Here is a 10,565-nt window from a genome sequence, read left to right on the forward strand (position 1 = left end):
AGCAGCACAGCCAGGGGTTGAATTAATAACTTCTTGTTGTGGTTTAACCCCAGCTGGCCATGAAGCCCCAAGCAGCCGCTTGCTCACTCCCCCCACAGTGGGATGGGGGAGAGAACTGGAACGGTAAAAGTGAGAAAACTTGTGGGTTGTTATAAAGACAGTTTAATAAGGAAAGCGAAAGTCATGCACACAGGCAAAGCAAAACAAGGAATTCATTCACCACTTCCCATCGCAGGTAGGTGCTCAGCCATCCCCAGGACAGCCGGGCTCCATCATGCATAACAGGGACTTGGGAAGACAAACGCCACAATGCTAAACATCCCCACCTTCCTTCTTCTTCCCCCAGTTTATACAGTGAGCATGATGCCATATGGTATGGAATATCCCCTTGGCCAGCCTGGGTTAGCTGTGCTGGCTGTGTGTCCCCCCAGCCCCCCAGCCCTCTTGCTGGCAGGGCCTGAGAAACTGAAAAGTCCTTGATTTAACATAAACTTTATGAAGCAAAAACTAAAGCATCAGTGTGTTCTCAACACCTTTATCATGCCACATCCAAAACACAGCACTGCACCAGATACTAAGAAGAAAACCAACACCATCCCAGCCAAAACTAGTACACTTCTGAACTGTGGGGCAAGATCTGCACCAGACTGCTTCCCTTCATATTCCTGTTTCATCCAAGCTTGGCTCACTCAGGGTGGACTACAAACCTCCACCTGGACAGAGCTACTCAGCAGCAGCCATGCAGAAGTTTTCCTAACCTGGGGTAAACATGCCAGATTTCTAAACAACTGATATTTAACATTTAAAACAGAAACTACAATGAAATTTTAAATTCATCTGCTACCTTAAGTCAAATTAAAATTCAGGTGGCAGGAACTGGGAAGTACAAACTAATCTTCCAGTGATATTCAGTCACAGTTCCCCAGGGTCAGAGTATGAGCTAGCATTAGCTTCCCACCTAAATTCGAACAGTGCCTTCAAACACATTATTTCAATTTTAGAGTGTGCCATTAGCATATATTCTAAATAGCACTTACATTCATCACAAGCGACTGAGCAGAGGGGTTTTACAAAATGGGCCTCAATAGGAGAAATAAGAAAAGAGCAACAATGCAATAGCAATTGCATTTGATTTTCTATGGACAGTTACAATTTAGACTTTATTATTCAAAATACAAATGGCAAGTATGTAATAGCTACTAATGATGGAACTTTGGAGCAGTTGGAAAAGAAAGGCTTTAAAATGGGTTTGATAGTTCTTGAATCTTCAGCTGAAAGCCTTGGGTGACAAAACAAAGGAAACCAACACGACATTTTAAATCAGCCCTCTCCCTGAGCTGATGGGTATTGTATAGTGACTCCACTGGGATCTGGAGCTTCAGCCTTGATTTTTTTTTTTTTTTCCTTTTTTACTCCTTCAAATCACACAGAATACCACTGATGGCACATTCAGTTCCTGCCTGACAGCTGGCCCCATGATTTCTGTCATGGCATGAAAAACCAGCAGGTAACAGTGACAGACAGCCAGTGCCTCCAAGCGCTCCAGCCTGGCTCATGCGCGGGTTGGCAACCTTCTGTCCTTCAGATCGGAAAGCCCGTATGGGTGGGAAGACCAACCCCTCCGACAGTCTCTGAAGAACTGAATCTTTCTTCGCTGTGGCAGACTCTTGGCTCCAGAAGCCTCCAAGCCTTTAACACCCCACAGTGTGTGTTTTCTTCATAGGAGATTCTTCTTTAGTTCTCCTTCATGCTCTATGTAGGAGTACAGGACAGAGAAAAACCCAAGCAAACCAACCAATAAACCAAGTTTTTTGCTTAACAGAAAACTCATTGCTAATAAAAGTGACTTGGCAATGAGTAGAAGGGGCAAGTCATTTTTTGTGCATGCTGTACATACAATTGCTACTGTGCACGTTTATTTCTCCATCTCTGGCTGCAGCTTGCTCTCGGTGCACCATCCAGCACGTGTTGCTTTTAGCCTGCCTGTGAAGATACAGAAACAGCAAACAGGGACACTCCCAAGTTCAGGTGAGACCCTGCAAAAACTACATTTAAAAACGCCCTTCACTGAGTTCACAGGGGCCCCTGTGGCTTTTGCTGAAATGTTCAAAGCTCCTTCACTTTTCACAGGCTTAAAACTAAGCCTGTCTTGTGGGTGCATGGATGATTTGAGGCCAGAGAGCTGAAACTCTGCAAGGCAGCACCTTGCCACAGGAAACCGCTGCCACCTTGAACCCTTCTGAAGGTGTCTGAGGCCGGGAGGCAAGAGTGCCGGCAGATATCACAGAGACCTCTCATTTGCAGCTTGCCTGTCACGAGCTAAGGAGGCAAAGCCTGAGATTTGGATGCATTTGACAAGGTGAAGAAAACTCAGGTAGCACCTTGGCATTTGCTGTACATTTTCCTGGCTTTTAAATAATGGCATCCTGTAATGGCTCATCCTCTTTGTCCCCTTTAAGGGCCTGATTAATTTAAAGGCATGATTGGTTTGCTGGGACAACTCACATACCAAAGGAAGGGAGGAAGGAAGGAAGAAGAGTCACCAAAAGTAGTGGTAAAATACACATTTACTTCAAAACTCTGTCCCTTTGTGCAGCTCTGACCAAAGGAAGAGAGGTGACAGGGCCCAGCGTTGCAGAAGCCAGCAAAGGACAGTTGTGTCAAGAAACTGACAGCAGCTGCAGCATCCTCCCAAGCTCCAGCTGGGTCCAAGTCACCCACCAAGCCCCTGGTTTGGGGACCGTAACGTGGTGGCAAGTGTGTCTGTGGGCAGCTTTTAGCAGATGTGCCAGGTCAGAAAACCTCTGAGCTGGGGATCTCTGGTGAAAACTCACTTGGTCATCTGGGAAGGCTCTCCCTGCATTTTCCCCATCTTCTGGGTGAGGTAGAAAAGGTAACAGAGCATCAGTGACAGGTATCTTCCTGCATCGCCCCTTGGCCTGCCAGCATTTTGCCTTGACCCTCTTCCTGCAGGGCAGGTGCAGAGGCAGGCTTGGGCCAGGGTTGCAGCTCTGCCCATGCAGCCCAGGGTGGCCAGGCCTGGGGCACCAGCACCGGCACCAGTACGGGCACTGGACAAAAGGTGCTGAGGCTCTCGCAGGTTTCTGAACAGCAAAAAAGCCAAGTGTAGCAGTGGCATGCTTGCAGGGAGCACGGGGGAGCAAAAGCCTTCATAAAGCTGAGATTCAGTGGGTGACGGGAGGGCTTGGAGTGGTATTTGCAAACAAACATCAGCAGAAACAAAAACAATCAGGAAAGGAGGGAGGTTCTGACAGTAACTTGCTCTGAAGTATTTAATATTTAGTTTTCAGCTAATTGAGGCTAAAGGGGTTATGAAATTATTGTAATGGAATCTGAAGAGCATACTCCAAATGGCACTTCCTCAGGAGGTCTAAATACAAAATTACTGATTATTATGTTTTTTGTTTTAGAAGGTAAACCTGCCTTACCACCAAGGGAATGGAAAATGGCAAACGTGGCATCCTTTTTAAAATGGGCTCTGGCAGCAGTCCTGGTTACTTTACTTCGCTTCCAAGCAGCCTGAAATACAGGATTAATATGCACGTGGAGAAATGTAATTGACTGGAGGAGAAGTACAGACACCTTTGCTTTGGAGAAAGATCTCCTTGCTTGCAGGAGGCAACATGGATAAGGAGGGCCCCCAAATACGGCCAGTTCAGGTCCCCGGGAAGGTTTCAGCTGGGTTTCTCCACAAAGGCTCTTGAAGAAACTGAGCTGCTGCAGGACCGTCAGCATGCCTGCGCCAGATACACGGAAAACCACAGGGCTGAGGCTCAGAGAAATTCTTCAGGGGAAACAATGCAGCAGAAGAGGAATGACTTAACTGATCTGAAATGAAGAGGGGCATTTTTCAGGGTTGTGCAAAGCCTTGGGTTTGCTGAGCAGTGCTGGGACTTTCCTGAAGGGCTGGCCTCCAGGTGCTGGAAAAATACTGCAGTTCAGACATGTAGTTATGCAGCACCACACTTGCACCTCTACGCCTTTAAGCAAACAAACAGTTCAGGGGCTCGAGAGTCTTATCAAAATGCAGCACTTAAGAAAATTGGAGCCTCAAAATCTCAGGTCTAAGGAGCATAATAAGAGCACTGAGGGGTGATCTCTGGACCTGGCATCAAACAATAGAGGAAGGTTTCCAGAGCTGCTTGGAGACTTAGATTTCTGTAACAATTGTGGGCAAGGTAGTAATTTTCCATTTTTTTCCTTACTGGTACAGAATCCTAAACAACCCAGGCAAGAAACAAGTAAGCAAAACACCCAGCTAGCATATGGCTGTAGACTGCAGCCAGCCAGCAGCCTCTGTGAAGGCGGCTCCTAGTTTCAATTATTGGGAAAACATATTACAAGTACAAACCTTGGCTGTTTTATCTGCAATATTTTGTACAACTTAAACAGAAACAGTCGCACAGTGCAAAGTTGACGCCCATCAGTACAGGTGAAGTCGGGGCAGATTTTTTCCTCTTCACGATTATCCTCTTCACAATATTCACGGTATATTGCTTTCTATGAAAAAAATAAAAAAGCATAAATACACGTTTTCAAAAGGCAGTTTTTTCTATTGCAGTTTGTTTCTTCTAAGATCGGCTATCCAAAAGAAACCAGAGAGCTTAAACTGGGAATGAAGTCAGGCACTGGCCAGTCCCCTCTTCTCCCCGAGGAGCCAGCCGGAGCTTGGTGCTCAGAGCGCTGTGGGCACGAACACCGTCTGCCACCTTTCCCCGGCAGCCTGGCTGTGGCGGGTTTTGCACTGCTGCTGCTCTGGATTTTAAACTTAAACCTTCCAGGACTGGGGAACAAGCGCAGGCGTCAGCAAAACCAGGAAGAAAATACATTAAGGCATACCCCCTCTTGTCGGTTCATGGGTCTCTGGTCTCCAGACAGCAGCCTCACCGTGCCGCCGGCGCTGGAGCCTGCTCCCGCAGAGCGATCCAGCCGCGCAGCGATGTGTGTGCATCCTGGGTGTGCATCCGCAGGGAGCCAGCGCAGCCCCCTGACCCCCGGGGCATTCACCTGCACACTCATTCTCTGGGTTTGTTAGCTCCAGGGGAATACCAAGCATTTGCCAGCTTCTGCTACATTCCCGCTTAACTTAGCTTAAGGAAAACCCACAGAATGTTATTAAACTAGATTAGCTTCTCACCGAAAAGAGAAAAAACACCTATCATTAGCGAGCACAGCTAGTAAAGCCACCGGAGCCGTCGCTGCGGCAGTGGGGTCACATCTCAGCTGCTGGGGCTGAGCGCTGCGTCCCAGCTAGTGCCCTTCACATTGTGGGATTTCTGCAGGGGTGGGTGGCCCTCTCCGGCCGAGGTGGAAAATGTTTTCCTTGCCACCGGGTTCAAATGAAGCTTCAAAATACTTTAGAAACTCTCTGGTTTCCCTCCAGATTTAGGGGAGTTTTGCTGAGCTGTTGGGTACTGGTCAGAACAGATGAGAGGCTGTGAGCCCTGTCCCAAGCTAAGGTACTTCTGGCACAAGGAGAGGATTCAGGAATGCTGATTTCCTGCTTCTGTTCAACTTTCTTGCTCGAGGGACTGATCTAAATCACAGTCCTGTGTGGTTCCTCCCTTTCCAGATGTGAGAGCAAAAATTAGGAACCCCCTTCTGGCTTTTGTACTGTTTAGCCAGCAGCTAACAGGAGGCAGCGCTAACTGTCCAACAGGTCTGCTGCTGCTTATGGCACCGCCAGGCTTTTCCAAGAAACCACCTTGGATAGGGGGGAAAGGAGCAGGGTTTGGGGAGAGGATGCCCACAGGCCCCCCCCTGCTCCCTCGCTGCCTGCCCTCCCCGCCTCATGCCCCAAACCCTGAGACACGTCATGTGGGGCTGTGAAGCATCCCATGTCAACTAGGAAGAGACCTGCATGTGTTGCAGGAGTCTCCCTGTGGGCAAAAACACAAATGCTGAGCAAAATGCTGCTGACGAAGGCTTTTCCCAGGAGAAAATGCAGAACAGGATTTTGAAGCCTTTGGTTGGCTTAACACTGTCCTCCTTGGTGCTGAGGCCAGCGCTGGGGCCTCTGGAAAGACTGCCCAAATTGCCTGTTCATCAGCCTCCCTGGCAACTGGCTGCTCATGTCAGGGATGCTTAATTACAATGGGTGATGGATTAATTTGTGTATTTGGGGCTTATACAATCTGGAACTCAGGTCCTATTCATTTTTCTTCCAGGTTTTTTTCCTGTCCTAGCTGATATCTCTGTCAGGAAACTTCAAATTGAAGAAGTCCCTTCTGATTCTCTCTCCTGAGACCAAGTACTTACTGTTGAGTGGCTGTGGGGATCAGGTGGATGTATCTTTCAAATGTTTTTTCTTCTTTTGTGACTATAGAGTGCCTGGGATTTAAACACATGTTAATGTTCTGTGTTTTCTGTTTCACTGATTAGCTTGGCAAGCACAGCAGCCAAACCTTTCCCAGAGGCAAATGAATGGCTGAAGAGGAGGAATACTAGGAACCTCTCTTTGTTAAGTTAAGAATATGAACACTTAAAACTGAAGAGACAGGCGTTTCCTTTTTATATAGAAAATCTATTGCAAAGTGCTGGTCCTGGAGAGCAATTTTCCTTTTTCTATTCAGTTCATTTGTGCTAATCAACAGGGTATAATCTATGTGAAAGACAGTGCAGGTCAGTGACCATGGTTTGCTGGGCCAGAGGGATGGCTGTCTTAGACCAGCCTAAACTTTTTGCAGTTTAGGCTGCAGTTTAGATTTGCAGACCTGAACCCTAAAATCTTTCTGTGATGAAAACAGCTATCCGTTGTCAACATTGGAGACCTCATATGAGAGCAGACATACACTGCAGGGCAGGTGCCATCTGCTTATTTTTGCAGTCTAAGCCCTCCTGTTCCAATTCAGGAAACAATATTTGTTCACCTCTGAAGAGGAGAAGGTACCAAAATGGCCATTTTTCAGGTTGCACAGGAGCTGTGAACACAGACAGGCCGATGTTCTGCTTTGCTTGCTGTTCAGGTGATAATAAATTGACGGTTTCCCCATGTGCGAGGAGCTTATTGTCAGAAAAGATCTGCTGAAGCTAGGGGCAGCTTTCCAAGCGGCTGTGTCTCCACATCTCCTGATCACACCAGCCAGTGTTTTCTGCTCCAGTTAATCAGGAATACTAGGAACCTCTAGTCCAGTCAATCAGGACTGCAATGAAGCGATGGAAATGACTTGCAAAGCCACCTGAGTACCTTCATTGCTGCGATGAGGAGGATGAAGACTTCAAGCAGTGAGATTCTTCTGCCATGCTGCCCAGCAAACAATTTCCCTCTTCTCTCTTTAGTACACGATTGGGATCATACAAGCTGGCAGCACATTTGAACAGAAGACTTAAAGAAAGAAAGAAAAAAAGCGTTGTGTCTATGTATGGGGAAATAGGAACAGCAGAAAAATAGCATCCTATAACTTACACCTTGCCACAGGTCTTCTGGTGGCTTCTGCTCCATGGCACGGGCTGTGCTCCAGCCGTGGCTGTTGGTCAAGAGCTGGACTAGCGGCAGCTGGCAGGTTCCTGCAGCCAAGCAGCCGAGTACCACAGCCTCAGAGCACAGCATCCTCCCTGAGCTCAGAATTATTTCTGACCCATCTGCAGTTACAGCCCTAGGAAGGTGCCTTGGTTCAGCACTTGCAAAGGCTGCAAAGCCAAAGATGCAGCAGACATATGCCAGAGTGAAGATTTCTTGTGCAATATGAATCCTTGCTGCTTTTGTATCTGTTTTATGACAGTCTTCATTTACATAGTCCAGTACTATTTCTCCATCAGGACTTCTGTTTCCTCCCCACCAGGACTGGATAATATTTATTTAATGAGTTATCAACAGGCAGTTGCTCTCTGGAGACAAGCTGTCCAGGCATGACGGAGTCTTTCTGCTGGATGACATTCAGACTTCTTACATAGACACTTTTATTCAAAAATAAATAAAAAAAAGCTTTGAACAATCTGTAGCTCTCACTACCGGATGCTATGCTGGAGATGCTAGTCTGGTCTGGAGATAATGAATATTCAAAACTTCAAATCTGGATGAAGCAGTGGTTTTTCTCCATCTTAGCTCATGCATCCTTTCTGGAAGTCAATGCATTGCAATGAAAAGCAGTTTAATGTAACAGCACTTCAAAGTACTTGAAAATCATGTCAAGAAAATGCCAGCTCCGGTCCTTGGCAAGCATTTGCCCATACCCCCTTGCATGGGGTGCAGATGCTGGGCCGAACCAGCTCACGCTCCCTGGCCCCGGTGTGGTCCCTCTCCATGCCTATCCCTGCCTGTTGGGCTGCTGGAGCTGATCCAAATTATCCACAAGCTTGAGTTTGGGGTATGTGACCAGCTCTTGGAGCTCAGAAATACTGAGTGGGTTTGCATTCTCCTCCAGAAACATGACTATCTCACGAAATTAATTTCTTCTACCAAAGGCTGGACATTAACCAGAAGAATATAATGTTGGCTTTGATGCTGTTATTGGTGTTTGTTTGCCTGTTTCTCAAACACTTTGAAGTATGTGAATTCTCCTTTTACAGGCTGCATCAAAACACTCCCTTTTCTACAGGGCTCAGCAATTAACACTAATCCAAACTCTCTGACAAGTACCAAACATATAAGGCAACCAGAAGACACAGGGCAGCTCTCCACAGGCTGTGAAACTGCTTTCGGAGTTGCTGCAAGTAAAGTCTTCCTGGATGCTCAGGCAACTTACCACTGGGGTAGAAAAGAGATTTCCTGGGAACGTCTCCAGATAGCCTGAGGATTTGTTTCATTAAAATGCCAGAAAAACACCATCCCCATTCTTACACTCTTCCACCTTGAGCTGTATAGAAGGGCTGTTCATTTCTTTCCAAACCAGGAAAGACAGAAACAAACTTTCTTGAAGAATTTATAAAACTGTATGAGAAGTTTGCAAGGATGACCAAATGGGGATGGGATGCGGGGAGGGAGAAGGAACCCTCGCTGGGGATGGGGTGTACTGCTGCTCCTTTGGTCCTTTCCTTCAAGCTCAGCCTCCTTTCCTTCATGCCTCTAACATAACCCAGTCCCCACGTTTTTATTTTTCCACATCTGAGCACATGATTTGCTCTTAATTCTCTCTTCAGCATTTAAAACTGCACACAGAAATTGATGACCATAACATCAAAAAAAAAAAGTAAAGATAACTGCAGATGAGCTAATATGTGTATTCATCAAGATGCTTTTTGAGGTTGCAGTCTATATATTATTTCCTTTAAAGGGTGTGGAAAGAAGGGTATTTTCTGATAATTAATTGTCTTTTAGGGCTGCAGGCAGGGGATTGCAACAAACTGTTAAAGATGTACCTCTGTTTGCAGGCTATTTCACTACTGATGTGAGATCATCATAGAAACAAGGAAAGAAATACCAACGGGCAATCATACTGATTATTTTTTTTTTTAACACAGATCAACATTTTTAATATTGAGTTACTCAATTAGAGAGCAGATGTCTTTCATTTTGCTCTTTTGGTGATGTCTAAATAACTCCTCTCCCCTCCAATAGTTCTCTGCCGTCCCGCCCTGCGTTATCTCCTGTCATCTGACCAAACCACAATGTTCCGCTGCCCTCCGCTCAAAATAGTGTGGTCCTGACGCAGGAGAAATCAAGAAATGGATGATCTAACTCAGTGCATCACCGCTGCCGGCCACGCAGCAGCCCGGAGAAAGAATAATGAGTACAGATGAAGGGCAAAAAGACAGTTGGAAGCTGTTAAGCAAACAAGCAGTTTACAGTCTACTTAATTCTGAGAGAAAGCAAAATTGCACTCTCTGGTTAGAGAACCTTCTGTCTTTTTTCTCCTGAACTGAACAGGCTTATGTGAGTGGCTGCTGTGCAAAGCCTGAAGGAGAGGCTCAAGGCAAAGCACAGGTCCCAGAAGCTGGGGAGCTTCTTCCTTGCCACAGGGAACCTGGGGTAAACCATGAAGCGCTGAATTTGTATGAGGTCTGAGTCAGCATTTCCAAGCATCACGAAATAGCACCTTTCTGGGCATTGCAGATCATTTACTGGCCAAACGAGTGAGGCTAGCAAAGGCAAAAAGGTCAGTTTCAGTGGCCACAGGATGATCTGATGCCCTTGAATTCTCACAGGTCTATGGCTGTGCTCAGAGAGGCGAGAGTTGCGAAACAGCCTTACCGACAGTGGAGGAGAGAGGTATTATGGCAAGATTCACAGGAGGGAGAAAGTCACTTCATGACTTTGAAAAGTAGGCAGGAACAGGCAATTATACCACTGTGGGTAGCAAATAAGGCTCGTCGTTGCAAAGGGAAATCTAAACTCCTGCTGAAACTCTTAAGTGCTTCGTGATCTGGGAACTGAAACTTTGGCTGCATCTCTGCGAAAAGCAGAGCTGCTTGCAAGGTGCGGATGCTGACCAGGAGGAATCCAGAAACACCTGCCAAGCACAGCCAGCCCTCACGCTGCCACCCCACGGGGAAGGTTTATTAAACACCCAACAGCTCAAGCACAAACCCCAGCATTGCCGGGAGCACCATGGGGATCTGCCTCCCTTCATATACCATTTTCCAGTGATGTACATTAGACTCCTGAG

Source organism: Falco peregrinus, chromosome 13, assembly GCF_023634155.1.
Source record: "Falco peregrinus isolate bFalPer1 chromosome 13, bFalPer1.pri, whole genome shotgun sequence".
Taxonomy (NCBI): domain Eukaryota; kingdom Metazoa; phylum Chordata; class Aves; order Falconiformes; family Falconidae; genus Falco; species Falco peregrinus.